The sequence below is a fragment of the Hippopotamus amphibius genome, chromosome 7 (assembly GCF_030028045.1).
Source record: "Hippopotamus amphibius kiboko isolate mHipAmp2 chromosome 7, mHipAmp2.hap2, whole genome shotgun sequence".
NCBI classification, from domain to species: domain Eukaryota; kingdom Metazoa; phylum Chordata; class Mammalia; order Artiodactyla; family Hippopotamidae; genus Hippopotamus; species Hippopotamus amphibius.
Window position 1 is genome coordinate 114,829,785 of NC_080192.1, and position 14,006 is coordinate 114,843,790.

The 14,006-nt window shown below is 44.7% G+C and overlaps 1 long non-coding RNA gene across 4 annotated transcripts in view; it reads right to left on the minus strand.

Annotated features, from left to right (window-relative positions):
* Positions 1–14,006, minus strand: part of LOC130857780 (uncharacterized) — a 59,243-nt gene that overhangs the window by 24,105 nt on the left and 21,132 nt on the right. For 2 of the 4 annotated variants that reach the window (XR_009054858.1, XR_009054859.1), the window contains exons 1-3: positions 4,993–5,252; positions 2,555–2,659; positions 1,772–1,840 (exon numbers count right to left, since the gene is read on the minus strand). This is a non-coding gene — a long non-coding RNA (uncharacterized LOC130857780). Of the gene's footprint in view, positions 1–1,771; positions 1,841–2,554; positions 2,660–4,992; positions 5,253–14,006 lie in introns of those variants that run through there. The other 2 variants (XR_009054857.1, XR_009054860.1) reach the window with 2 other exon arrangements.

Genomic DNA, 14,006 nt, shown 5'->3' on the forward strand with positions numbered 1-14,006 from the left:
TCTTTTATGGTTAAGGTAGCTGATGGGGAAACCTGCCCTTGGTTTTCTAGATTCAAACTAGCTCCACTCACCCTCCACCTCATTCTGGGGTTTCAACCAAGTATTGTCAACTCATTTGAAATTGATTCAAAATGCTTTTTGGAAAGCCATTTCAGTTGAACTTAAAGGCATTCTTGGGGTCCCCTTCCAAGAAGAAATGGACCGGCACTCTGCCTGGGCTAGACCCAAGTTAGGCTCCGCCTGCCTTCTAGTGTGTCGTCTCGATCTTTGACAGTCTGATGGTTAAAGCTCCAGGTTCCTGCTCTCCAATCAACACCACCAAATGTGTTGGCTCCACTCACCAGCCTTAATCTTCAGCTTCCACACACTTGAGACAGTTCTTTTTTTAAAGAGACATTAAGGATATGTGAAGCTTCTTTTCCCTGAATTCCCTTTCTCAAACTTCCATTGTCACATTTTATTACTATTTACTGAGTATCCTGTATGACCTGGGTACTGGGGAAAACAAGGTGACTTGGTCCATGCCCTCATGGGATCTGCAAGGGCCATAGGGAATCACTGTATAATGAAGTTAGAGATGAAAAAAAAAAAAACAAAACAAAATAAGATGAACAGCCCACAGCCTTCTATCTCATTAATCCCACATCCACCCCACCTAACAAAGTAAAGGATCTACTATTCAAGTACTTCAGAGTTCTCTTGGCTCAATTCCCAGCTGTGGTTAAATTCTCTGCATGCTCGTTCCTCCTTTTCTGGATTACTTGTGGAATTGCCAGGAGGACCGAGGCTTGAAGAATGCAGGCAGTGAAGGAAACAAACAAACAAACAAACAAAAAACAAACAAAAAAAGAGCATCTGCAAATGATTGACTGAAACCAGTTGTAGCTGGACAGAGTCAGGCTTCTCAGTTGCAAGCAACAGAAACTAACTCTGACCGATATAAGCAGAAAAGGAATTTGTTGAAAAGCTATGGAGTAACTCATAATCACTGAGAAGGCTGGAAAACAGGCTCAGAAAACACAAGAAGTGGAACTCAGGATCACATCCAAGGCCACAGGTACAACCACAGCCTATAACTGGTGAGATGGAGGTACCCCTGCAGCCACTGCCTAGAGCTGCACCATGGCTTGCACCACCACCATCTTCACCCCTGGACACTAGATACCACCATGGGCAGTGGGAGCCTGGATATTTTTGTTGCTCTGCAACCTCCCCCAGAAAGGATTCTCCAGTGTCCCTGTTTGTTGGTGCCAGTAACTTCTGATTCCATCTAAAGCAAGTGCACCTGATCGGCCAAGTCTTGGCTGTGTGTCCATGTCCTAGCTGCAAAGGAGACTAGTCTCTTGTAGAGACTTCTAGAAGACTAGAAGACTCTTTCTTAAGGCACTGAGATTCATGAAGTGATAAATGTCCCAAACATGGGAAGGGAGTTCAGATGCTGAGTAGCCAAAAAGGACCCTAAGCCCCCTTTCCTCTAATCCCATGTGAGGGGGAAAGCCTGAGTCAACACTGGCCTGCCAGAGGGTTAGAAATGAGTCCAGTATACACATTCCAGTGCTAAGGCCAGTATCCACTGACTTAGAAGCAAGCCCCCTAAGGCAAACAAGGTCAGCACAACCAGGTTGAACTTCCCTAGGAGAAGAAGGGAAAGACTTCTCCCTGGTGGTCCCCTCCCTCCAGCCTCAGTGAGAAGAAGAGAGGGAGTGGTGGGGAGGTTCCCTGGGAATGAAAAGAGCAGTCCCTCCTGCTCTAGCAGCCTCTCCACGCGCACCTGAATCAGCTCCGTGTACTCCAGTCATCCTTTTCTCAGCAACAGGAAGGAAATCCAAGCTGCCACCCTCTGAAAACAAAAGCCTGTGTCAAAGATATTTACCTTTGGCCTTGATCTCTCATCCCAGACCTGCTGCTTAGACTTTTGAGAATCTATGGATTCTGACATATGGTGATTCATCTTGGTTTTGTCACTGCTAGCTACCAAGCACAAGGGCTGGCATCTGAGATGGGGCGGAGGGTTAGGGAGAGGGGACGTGTTTGCTCACTAGCAACCCCTCAAAGCCCCAGGCCACAGTTTCCTCTTATTGATGCTGCCCAGCCCGGGGTGGGGAGTTAATTTGTGGCTTATTTTCCGTTTGTTTGTTTTAGTCCCCCACCCATTTAGAGAGCTGGTTTAGAAACAAAACAAAACAAAAAAAGCCCCAAATAAAACCAAAAAAGGAAACTCTTTTTTGAGTCATCTAATTATTTGTTCCCTGTCTTTAGAAGAGCGGCAGACTAACCCCAAAGTGTAGCACTTACTAAAGGATGATACATGGGGTCAGGCAGTCCCTCAAGCCATTCTCAGGATCCTACCCTGGGGTGGGCGCTTGGTGACACACTGTTTTCCTTTATCCCTTTCCTGGGGATGTGTCTGGGAAGTGCCTTCTGGGTAGGGTGGGTAATTCTGTCTGCTCCTAGCTTGGAGGGGAGGAGGGTTGGGTGGGAAGCAGAAGGTGGCTGTTCTAAGCCATCCTTCTCTACCTCTTACCACAAACCTAGATTCTTACAGCATCCCCACCTTTTCCTAAAGGCTGTCAGAGCTCCTGGGGGAGCCACACATGAAGCCTCCATAAAAGCTCTGGGCAGCTGAAAACTTCTGCGTGTCCTCTTATAAATTAGATCACTAGAAACAAACAAACAGACAGACAAAAGAATATATTAGCTTAACTCCTTATAAAAATGCCTTCACTGAGCCAGAGTTCAATACTATAGTCCCAAATTTCTTACAAAGTAAGCGTAAGAAGTAGAAAAAACAAAACAAACAAACAAACAAAAAACACACATTTTTGGTATCTTCTGAAAACTCGGTTGAAGACAGTTTCCATTATGTTTCTTTTAGTGTCCTGCCTTTTAGGATCTATGTGTTTCTGTCTTTTAGAATCTATGTGATAAATTTCACTTAGAATTTACATGAGGAAAAAGATTATGTTTCCTCATGAGCTAATATTGCTTCCTTTTTTTCAGACAATAAGACTGACATAACCAATTGTGTTTCCCTTTTTGCTTTGACTGTCAGGGAGCCTGGACTTAAATTTAATACCCATTTACAAAATTATGTCCAGCTCCTGGTCTTCCCCTCCCTCTATGAGGTTTTTCATCTCCCCTTTCATCTTTACTTTAACTGCCTCACCTATTTGTACATTTAATTTCAGCTACATCACAGTTTTTAAAGAACAGGCAAAGTGTAACAAACAGCAGAACTAACCATCAAATCAGTAACATGACCAAGGTCACCTAGAACTTGATTTCATTCCCTGACGTCCCCAGGTTAGTTGGAGAGACTCACAGTCTAGACCCACACAATGATTAGAAGAATATGTTCAAAAATTAAATGAGAAGAATAGGGTTTTAGGGATTGAGGAGACAGATCAGTGAAGACTGGAGCAGTCAAGGAAGGCTTCCCAAAGGAGGCAGTACTCGTTGTAAGCTTTAAAGGCTTGGAGTTAGTTTCAGGGGTTCATTTCACTGGACCAGCTGTATGGTTTGCTTGAATTATAGGAAGCATTGGGGCAATTTGTCTGATTGGCTCTTTCCTGGGGACAGTTTCTGATCTTCTCTGAGTGGCCAGTGCATTGCTTTTTAGGGAGCAAGTATGTGAAGGCAATCGGGTGAGTCCTCAGTAAAATGGTGAGGTGTGTGGGACTGGTCTGGGCACTATATTGGCATTTTAGATGGGATAATCCTTCACTGGAACAGTTCTACATACTGCGGTATCTTTGGCATCCTGGTTCACACCCACTAGAAGCTCATAGCAACCCCCACTCATTGGGACAGACCCAAATTCCTACACATTTCCCCCAATGCCTGCTGGAGGACAGTAACCACCCAGGTGAGACATATCACTCTTTCAAATACCCAAGATTCTCCTCTCTGTTCTGCCATCCACAACTAGGATTTCCAGATTTAGCAAACAAAATATAGAACACCCAATTAAATTTTAATTTCAAATAAACAATGGATAACTTTTTAGTATACATATGTCCCAAATATTGCACTACTTGTTTGTTGAAAAATTCAAATTTAACTAATGGTCCTTATTTTATCTGGAAGCCCTACCCACAGCCCATCACCATCACTTACAAACGTGACTCCCAGAAATTCCCTTCGGGTTGGTCACTGTGTGCTGAACCATCCCCTACTTCTTCCCTGCAAGATCCATCTATTCTGTATTTCAGTTCCTGATGTTCAATCTCTGTGCTAAGTCTCAGTGGGATGGTGAATACTTTTAATCAGATGGACAAATTCTTCTTAATAGGTAGGCTAATTACCCTATCTAGGTAACATCTTACCTAAACCTGGTTAAAGTATATACCAATCTCCAAAAGGTTCTCAGATTGAATGGTGGTGGGAAGACAGACAGGGAAACAGGAAGCATTCCTAGGGCTAACAGCTTATGCTATGTGACCCTAAATTTCAATGAGTCCCAATTTTGCCTGCATAATGAGGAGCTTTGAAAACTATTGATGTCTAGTCCTACACTCAGAGACTCTTGAGTGAATTATTCTGGGATGCAGCCTGGGATTGGGGATTTTTTTAAAGCCCCCCCTCCCAAGGGTCTCCCTAACTTGCAATCGAATTCAGAATCACTCTTCCATTTCCTGAGAAAAGTGAGAGAAAGGAGAGAGCAAGATAAAGGATGAGAGGGAAAGAGAGAGAAGGAGACCTGGTTTCAGGGGCTCTGCCTGGTATTGGTCATTGAGGGGATTTGGAAGAATCAAGAGGCAAACACATTCCACTCAAGCAGGAGGAAAAAAATTTCAAGAAAGCAATATACTTCGAATGTGTTCCATTTCAAGCAAAACAGATGTGAACAAGCACTTCTGAAGAGCCCAGAGAGTGTTTCATTTCATGCCAAACACTGTCCTTAGAGATGCCCCAGCTTACCAAAAAAAAAAAAAAACAAAAAACAGCCCCTAGAGAGAGTCCCATTTTTCTTTACTCCCCAGTGAGTCTAACCAAGGCCAGGATCAGGTTCAGAACCCAGGCTGCTCACACGCGTCGCCTTCCTGGTGCTGGCTGAGGAGCAAACTTCTGATGTCACCGTGGGCACCTCAGCAAAAGAGCCTCCCCTCTTGGCTCCGTGTGGGCTGTGAGCCCAGAGTGTCAGTCCCCGTGCCATCAGCACACGCTAGCCTGGACTCTGACAAGTAGGTCATCATCGACATGGTTCCAGCCTCCACCAAGAAGTACTTGCCCCTGGCAGGAAGCTGCTTCTGCAGAATTAAAAACCATCAGAGTTGATCAAAGGAAGTGCAGGGTAGGCTGGCGGGCGGGCCAGATTCTAATCTCCACTTGCTGGCCTCACACATCACTGCACATGAGTCACCCCGCTGAGCTCAGCGGACATGCTGTTTGGATTAGGCTTTTACAGGCGAGGTTTGCCAAGCTTGCCTCTGCCGGCTCGCTGCACAGAGCAGCCGAGAGGCGAGAAGCGAGGGAGGAAGGTGGGATGTGGGTTAGATGTGGTTGCACAGGTGCCAGGGAGGAGGCGGTTGGCTCTGCAGGTACACAGGACAGTGGCAGCAGGGGGTGGTTTTGAGTCCTACTGTTCCTGGCCTGTCTTACCAGTTCAGCTCCACGAACCCCATTAGGAACAACGGAGCCCACACCAGGCCTACACATCCTTCCTCTCTTGCCAACTCTCCAATTAAGATGAACTATTATAGGACTCACGTCTTGCCTTCACTCAACCATTTGCCTCTCAACGAGCAGGAATTCCTTTTCTCAAAAGCAGGCAACACTTCACCACTCAGGCATCTTGCTCAAACGCAGTGGAGTCCAACAAAAAAGGGAGGGAAGTCAGAAAATAAAAATTCCTAAATTAAGAGCCAACCCATAAAAGCAGGGCTTCCCCTAGTGCCTGGCTGGTGTGACATCACCACGAGTTACTCAATGAAAATGGTGTCAGAGTAGCAGCTTGATTACATGTGGAAAATTTCCTCAAGAAACAGAATTCTGCAGAAAATGAACAGGGGTAGAAAATATCCTGCACTTAGGTCTTCGGGGGACTGACTCCAGAGGGGCCGATTTTCCTGGGCAGAGAGCAAAATGGGATTCTTCTCCAAACAGTGCTTAGCAGGGTCTTAGTACTAAGGAGCGGCAGTAAAGGTAACCCAATCATTTGTTTTGCAATGGTAGGAACAAGATCAAAATCCTTTGTCTCTGATTCTGCCAAGTTTTGCTTCCGTGCCTGGTAACTTGGGAAGAAGCAGCCCCCGTTATTTTGTAAGCCAAGGATTCTTGGCTTGTAGTCTCTGCTGGGATTCTCTTTAGAGTATTTTAGACTCTCGTTTATTAAAAGCATCTAAATGGAGGTGGCAGTTCTTGACACTTTCAAAATAAATGTTGCCACCAGTCTCTACACCACTCTTGACTCTAAATCACAAATTTCCAAACTTACCATTGCTCAATTAGCTGTAATTTTAAAAGTAGTTCTCGTTCCTGGCTTCAGGTTTCTTCTCACCTATCTGTAATTCTCAGGGTGCTCAAATTTGCTCGTGAAACCTGTCTTTTCCTTCCTTTCCTCCTTTATTATTTTCACTCAAAAGTGGAAATGGAGATAGAAGGTACTGCCCTGGGTAGGATTCCAGTCACTAAAGCACAGCACAGCAGTGACTGTTAGGTGAACCTGTTTGAACCTCAGCTTGGCCACCAACTCCCAATGTGACCTTGGAGCATTTTTCTTAACCCCTCCCAGTCTCAGATTCCTCACCTGTAAAATGTGGATAAGAATCACCCTAAACTCATTGATGAGGACTAAATGAGCCAGGGCAAGAAAAACATTTACTAAAGTCCCTGGTACTCAGTACACACATAATCAGTGCATTATTATTTCCATTACAGTAATTGTAAGCAACCGGCATTATACAGCTAATGGTGGTAAGCTTAACTGGATTTTACCGACAACATTTCTTCCTTCTCAAATTCCTCAGTGCCCAGAGAGCTAACATTTGCTTTATCAAAAGTATTTGCTTGGAGGTGCCTGTGCATCCTTTGTTAAGAAAAGACCATAGGAGAGGAGGAGAAGGCGGAGAGGATCGTTTATAAGTGATGAACGGAAGGTATTTCCCCTTAGGGATTCCTTTCTATTACTAGAAGAAGAGTCCCATAACTGTTTTTTTGTTTGCTTGTTCTTTTTTTTTTAAGCTTTTTATTGCAATATAATTGCTTTACACTCTTGTACCAGTTTTTTTTTTAAAATTTATTTATTTATTTATTTTTTGGCACACGGGCTTAGTTGCTCCGCGGCATGTGGGATCTTCCTGGAGCTGGGATCGAACCCGTGACCTCTGCATTGGCAGGCGGATTACTTAACCACTGCGCCACCTAGGAAGCCCCTTGTACCAGTTTTTGAGGTACACCAAAGTGAATTGGCTGTATTTATACATATATCCCCATATCCCCTCCCTCCCATGTGTCCCTCCTACCTTCCCTGTCCTGGCCATCTAAGGCATCACCCATCATCGAGTTGATCTCCCTTTGTTATACAGCAACTTCCCACTAGCTATCTATTTTACAGTTGGTAGTGTATATATGTCTATGCTACTCTCTCACTTCGTCCCAGCTTCCCCTTCGCCCCCCCTCACCCCCACCCAAACCCGTGTCCTCCAGTCCATTCTCTGCATCTGCATCTTTATTCTTGCCCTGTCACTGGGTTCATCAGTACCATTCTTTTAGATTCCATGTATGTGAGTTAGCATACAGTATTTGTTTTTCTCTTTCTGGCTTACTTCGCTCTATATGACAGTCTCTAGGTCTATCCACCTCATTACATATAGCTCCATTTCATTCCTTTTTATGGCTGAGTAATATTCCATTGTATTTATGTGCCACATCTTGTTTATCCATTCATCTGTTGATGGGCATTTAGGGTGCTTCCATGTCCTGGCTATTGTAAATAGTGCTGCAATGAACATTATAGTACATGTGTCTTTTTGGATTACAGTTTTCTCTGGGTATATGCCCAGTTCTGGGATTACTGGATCATATGGTAGTTCTATTTTTAGTTTTTTAAGGAACCTCCAAACTGTTTTCCATAGTGGCTGTACCAACTTACAGTCCCACCAACAGTGCAGGGGAGTTCCCTTTTCTCCACACTCTCTCCAACATTTATTGTTTCTAGATTGTTTGATGATGGCCATTCTGACCGGTGTGAGGTGATACCTCATTGTGGCTTTGACTTGCATTTCTCTGATGATTAGTGATGTTGAGCATCTTATGTTTGTTAGCCATCTGCATGTCTTCTTTTGAGAAATGTCTATTTACTCTTGAGCGTTTGCTATGGATGGGAGACAGAGATTGCAGATTCACATCCTAGCGGGATCTGTTAGTGGAGGAAGCCCTGGTTAGGAATGTGATGTGGTTCAATGTATCAAAAAGGCACATCTGCCAAGCTTCTGGGTAGCAGAGGGTGATGTAATGAGTAGAGGTCTTTCTGTTTAGAAAGGTATCGTGATGGACAGCATTTCTAGTGCATCGGTAGGCCCTGGGCATAGTCTACAAGTGGGAGCTCAGAAAAGGGGAATTGGAGCTGCTTTGCATAAAAAAAGCAAGGCATATCTCCATTTAGTTGGGCAGAATATGTTGGAAGATTGGAATATGTGTAGGAAGATTCTCCCCTCTCTTCCTTAATATGGATTTGGATTGAGACTGATGGTGTGTGGGTGTGTGTGGGTGTGGGTGTGTGTGTGTGTGTGTGTGTGAGATATCTGAGAGTTACTTGCAGGCAATCAGAAGACCACAGGAAGAATGAGGAGGGGTATCCTGACTACACGCTGGCAGAGGGACCCAGAAGAGAACAAGAACTGGAGAAATGAAGCCTCCCATGGATTATTCTGGAAATCACCTAACTGCGTGATTTCTAACCGAGTAACTCAGACTTTGAGAAATGTATGGCTGTGGATTTTCCTTATCTTATGGATAATCTGATTTGCGGTAGAGGATGAGGGTCGGGTGGATCTTGTTGAGTGGGGATATCATGGAAGAGGTGGGGTGCATTAAAATGTAAACACAGTCATAGCTTGTATTCTTTGTCTTTTGTGTGCTTTAATCCCAGCACCTAGAACAGTGACTGGGACAACATAGGTACTTAGTAAACATTTGTCGAATGAATGAATTTTGCCTTGGAGAAAAGTAGACTCACAGAGGAAAAGAAGAAACAGAGGTTGGGCCTTAGGGCTGGTCAGCAAGGTTAGGGCCATGCCTACAAAGACACCCTGCTGAGGGTTTTTCCTTCTTCCTCTGGGCTCTGGGAAGAGTCATATTTAATTTCCAGCTTTTTTTCCCCTTCTACGTATTCCTAAATTTTCAACGAAGCGGCTTACACATCCATGTTAGAGGTATAGAATTAAGAGACAAGACAACAAAGGCAAATGTGGCTTCCCTGCATTGTCCCTTGGGTTAATTTCCGATGGCTAGTATATCAAACTACCATAGACGCCACAAATTGACTATCTTACTGGTCTGCAGGTCAGAAGACTGAAAATCAAGGTGTCTGCAGGGCTGCATTCCTTCTGAAGGCAGAGAATCTGTTTTCTTGCCCTTTTCAGCTTCTGAAGAGAGCCTGCATTCCTTGGCCTTTTCCTCACATCCCTCTGACCTCTGCTTCTATTGTCACATCTCCCTCCCTGACTCTTACTCTCTTTCCCTTACAAGGGCCCTTGTGATTACATCGTGTTCACCCGGATATTCTAGGACAAACCCCCAGCTCAAGGTCCTTAACTTAATTGCATCAGCAAAGTCCTCTTGCCATGTAAGGTAACATATTCACAGATTCCAGAATGTGGACATTCTTTGAGGGCCATTATTCTGCCTACTGCATCCCCGAGGCCACCATCAGTGTCATGCCCAGGAAAGATGGCAGCCCCAGAACATAGGCCAAGACCCACACTCTGGCGAGCAAAGACCCTGGCTGAGTGTGGAGTTTAGGGGCAGGTGAAAGCAGAGGAACAGGCTGCAGCCTGGACTGGCTTTGGAGATGAGAGACCCATCTCCTTCTGCAAATATACTGGAGGAAAGTGATTCTTAGTGACAGAGGCAGAAAGATACAGTCTGCTCTTATGGCTAGAGGGGCTGTCTAGGCAGCCAACACTCAGGTTACAGCTCTTTTCCCAGTTTGGGGGTTAAGAATTTGAAACAATTTATAAAGTGCAGTGTCTGCTTTATGGCAGGTGCGCAATTCAATAAGAACCATCTATTATTAATACCAGAAGGAAAGGGGGCAGGGGGACTCCAGAGCCCCAGCTGCCGGCGGAAGCAGGTCATACACAGCTCCACATCCCTGACCCTGGGAAAACAGGAAGAAGACCTGTCATGAGGGAATAAGGTATGAGGCAGGTATGCAGAGATAGAGTTTCAAATGCCCTTTATCTTGACTTCTTCCCACATAAGCCAGGAGGAAGCATCTGGCCGGTTCTTTAATGAAACTTGGAACTCACTGCTGCAGTCAAGAAGAAAATATTTTTGTGGTTTTTCTGTGGGGGAAGAAAGTAATAAATCTTTCTGTTGTTGAAGGAACACCTTTCAGTGGTGTAGCTTGAGAGGGATGTATTATTATTAAAGCGTACGTGCCTGAAAGTTTGTTCGTCAGGCCACTGGGAAGCTTCATGTAGACCCTGAACAGTAAGAACAAAGGATGAGCCGGTGGTCCCAAGCTCAAAGGTAGTCATGGAAGATACAGATTTAAGAAATTGACATTCCTACTAGAATAGCTAAGTGTTTAGGGTGAGTGTTGGCTCTGGAAAGCTCATCTGTATCTCCTCATGGATTTCCTGCCGAGCAGCTGCTTGGCAAGAAGCATCTGTATTCAGTGCCTACTCTGATCAGTCAGGTGTAGCACACCTGACTACTGAAGAAGAGGACAAGGCCTTGTTCTTAAGGAGATCATCCACTCTGTACAAATGTGGTGAACCCTTGCTGGATGTTCTAAGCACTGATTTAGGTTCACAGGATACTGTAGCGACCGAGACAAACAAATAATAACTCTGTGTCAGGTAGTGATAAGGGGCATAGAGACTGACAAGGCAGAAGAAAGGGCTGGAGAGTGGCATTTGATGTGGGGGATGGGGGGAAGGCCTCCCTGATAATGGGGTGCTTGTGCAGAGACTTGAAAGGAGTGTAGGTGGCAAAGAGGCAAGTCACAGAAACATTGGGTGGGTGGGCCAGGTGGAGGGAGCATCTGTCCAAGCCCATGAAAGCAGTCCGGTTTTCAGTGGGCACTCTGTACACTGCTGACCCAGGTTACAAGATCTGTCTCCCTCCTCATGCAGAGTCCTCACCTACAAGGGTGGGCGGCAGCTCCTTTGTGTCACACATCCCAATCTCCAGCCATGGTGGACTGAACCTGGGGAGGGCATTCATCCAAACTGGGCAATCTTGCATAAAGTAAGGGCAATCACAAGGGAAAATCAGCAGTACGCTGTGACTGTCTCTCAGGGCTGACCTGGGGTTTTGAGTCTAGGAGGCTGGAATTAGAAGGTCCAAAGCCTGTGTAACTGAGAGTGGGTTTATCAGCCTGTCCTTGAGGCAGAGACTCATCCCAAGGCTAGGCTTGTGCAGTTGGAACCTTTCCTAGGGCAAGTCAGCCCAGTGCTTCTCCTCTGCCTACATCTCCTGAGTGCAGGTACATAGATTAGATGCAGAAATTACACAGGAAGAGCACAGAGCAATCAGAAATGCTTACACTGAGATTGCTTAGGCTTGAAGCAACGTTCCTCCAGTGCTCCCTTTGCACACACACCTGGTAAGTAGAAATATAAATTGGATTTTTCAAAACTCTTTTTATGAATGATTTTTTTTTTAAGGCACCACCTTTTAAGAAGCCTGCGTGTTTCTCTCTTGATAATGTAATTTATAGGTGTGAGAAAGGTTTTTTGATTTGTTTTGTTTTGTTTAAAAGGAAGTTTTCAGATGAGGAAGCTTTGCCCTTTAATACCCTGATTATCCAGGGGGGGTAGAGCAAGTCAGGCTCTGACATGCCTCTTGTTCCAAGCTTTGCCATCTCTTGGACTGAAGCCTCTCCACAGCTTACCCTGAGTTGGCTGAGAAGTTTTCTTCATGAGTAAAATGCAAATAACAATGTTCTGAAGGCCAGAGCATTTCTTCCTCCTGGAGAGGTTGTGAATCGCCAAGGTGTTTCTCTGCTGAGCTGAGATTTCATTAACTAAATTGTGTAAAGGGTCTTATTGTTATACCTTGCACTAAATATCAATGCCAAGCAAATACCAGTAGCTGCTAAATAAACACTAGTGCCTACAGAGGTTATGTCAAAAAAGAAAGTCTTTTTTTAGACAGAGACGCATACTGAAGTATTGAGTGAAACGACATTGTGTCTGGGACTTGCTTTTAAAAATTCCAGTCTAAAAAATGTGCATATTTGTGTGGAGAGGGGATGGAAGTAGGGTAGGGGGTGCTAGTTGCAGGAAGATTGGCTCCTGTAGAGGTTGTTCAAACTGGGTGGTAGGGACATGGGGGTTCCCTATGCCATTCTGTCTCATTTTGTGTGTGTTTGAAACAGTTCATGATAAAAAGTTAAAAGACAGAGAGAGAAAGGAAAAAAAAAAAGATAGTCTGACCCACTGTTTTTGCTCTGGACTCTGTTGTTGCATAACATCAGCAGGGACCTGAATGTGGGGAATTCGATTATGGGAGTTTTCACAGTGTGACTTCAACAAGGGAAATGTTTGATGGATTATTTCTGGAGAGTGGAGCAGTTAGAGTTTCCAGGAAGAGTGATGTTGAAATGAATAATGAAGATTCCTTGCTCAGTGATGCAGCCCGCGGGCTCTTGTCAACTGTTCTGGGAAATCGCGGAAGAGGCTGATGTCGATTCGATGGCTTAGCGCTTGTTTGTGCAATGCAGGAAAGATGCACATGCTCCCTGCAGTCTCCCTCAGTCCCTCGAGGATGGTAGTGGGATTTACGTGTACTTTATACCCAGGGCTATGGTCAGGACAGTGCAGTCGTCCAGGTCAGTCGTGCATCCTGGTTCCCAGGATGAGGCATTCTCAGAAGCCTCGGCGTCTTCCAGAGGAACACATTTGAGGGAGTGTGTGCAGAGCAATCAGGCCTGACAGCCAGTCTCCCGCATTCTCGCAGATTCCCACTAAGCCCAGAAAGGAGCACTGGAATGCAACACGGGAAGTTCCCTCTTCTCAACCCCTGTCACTGGGCTTGCAGGGTGGAGTGGCAATTGGCCTATGGGTGGCCACACCCAGCTCCCTATCCACTCAGGCCAGAGACTTTACATCCTCAACAGCTGCTGTCTGTGTTTGGCTTTCAGCTCAGGCTGCCCTGACCCAGCTCCCAGAAACTGATTTGCAGGGGACAACTGTGACACCAACGTTCCAATCATAACTGACCTGCACCCTCTCCTTACTGTCCCCCTGCCGTGCACATTTTGTGCCCTCATTTCATTTCTAAGATGGGATTTATCTTAGGAAGTACATCATTGATTTTTCCCATGATTTTGTTCTGGAGTTTTTTAAAAGTATTCCAAAAGCTTGTCACTTAAAATGTGTGAGGATTTTTTTTTTTAAGTGAGTCTCAGTGGAATAAAGAATAAGGTGATGGAGATGCCTTTATCTTGTATGGCTCAAACTACTCTGTGGGATAAGATTGGACAGTGAGTGATGCTTTAGGAAGTATCTTGGCTCTTCCATGTCATAATTAATTCAACAAATCAAGATATGACATGGGCTATGAACTCTGTAGCACTGCCTTTTTAAGAGCTCATAATCCCTTAAAATCATTCAAATCCTTCAATATGGTAATAGAATTCCTGGAAATTTATACAAAGGAAATAATTCAAAAGAAGAAGGGGGAGGAAATCTCTATATGTATGTAGATATTTATGAGAGAATCACTTATACTAGTGAAAACTGGAAACAATGTATGGTTGCAGAGGAATGGTTAAACAAATTATGATATATCTGTGGAAAACTATGTAGCCACAGAAAAAGATAATTAGGAAG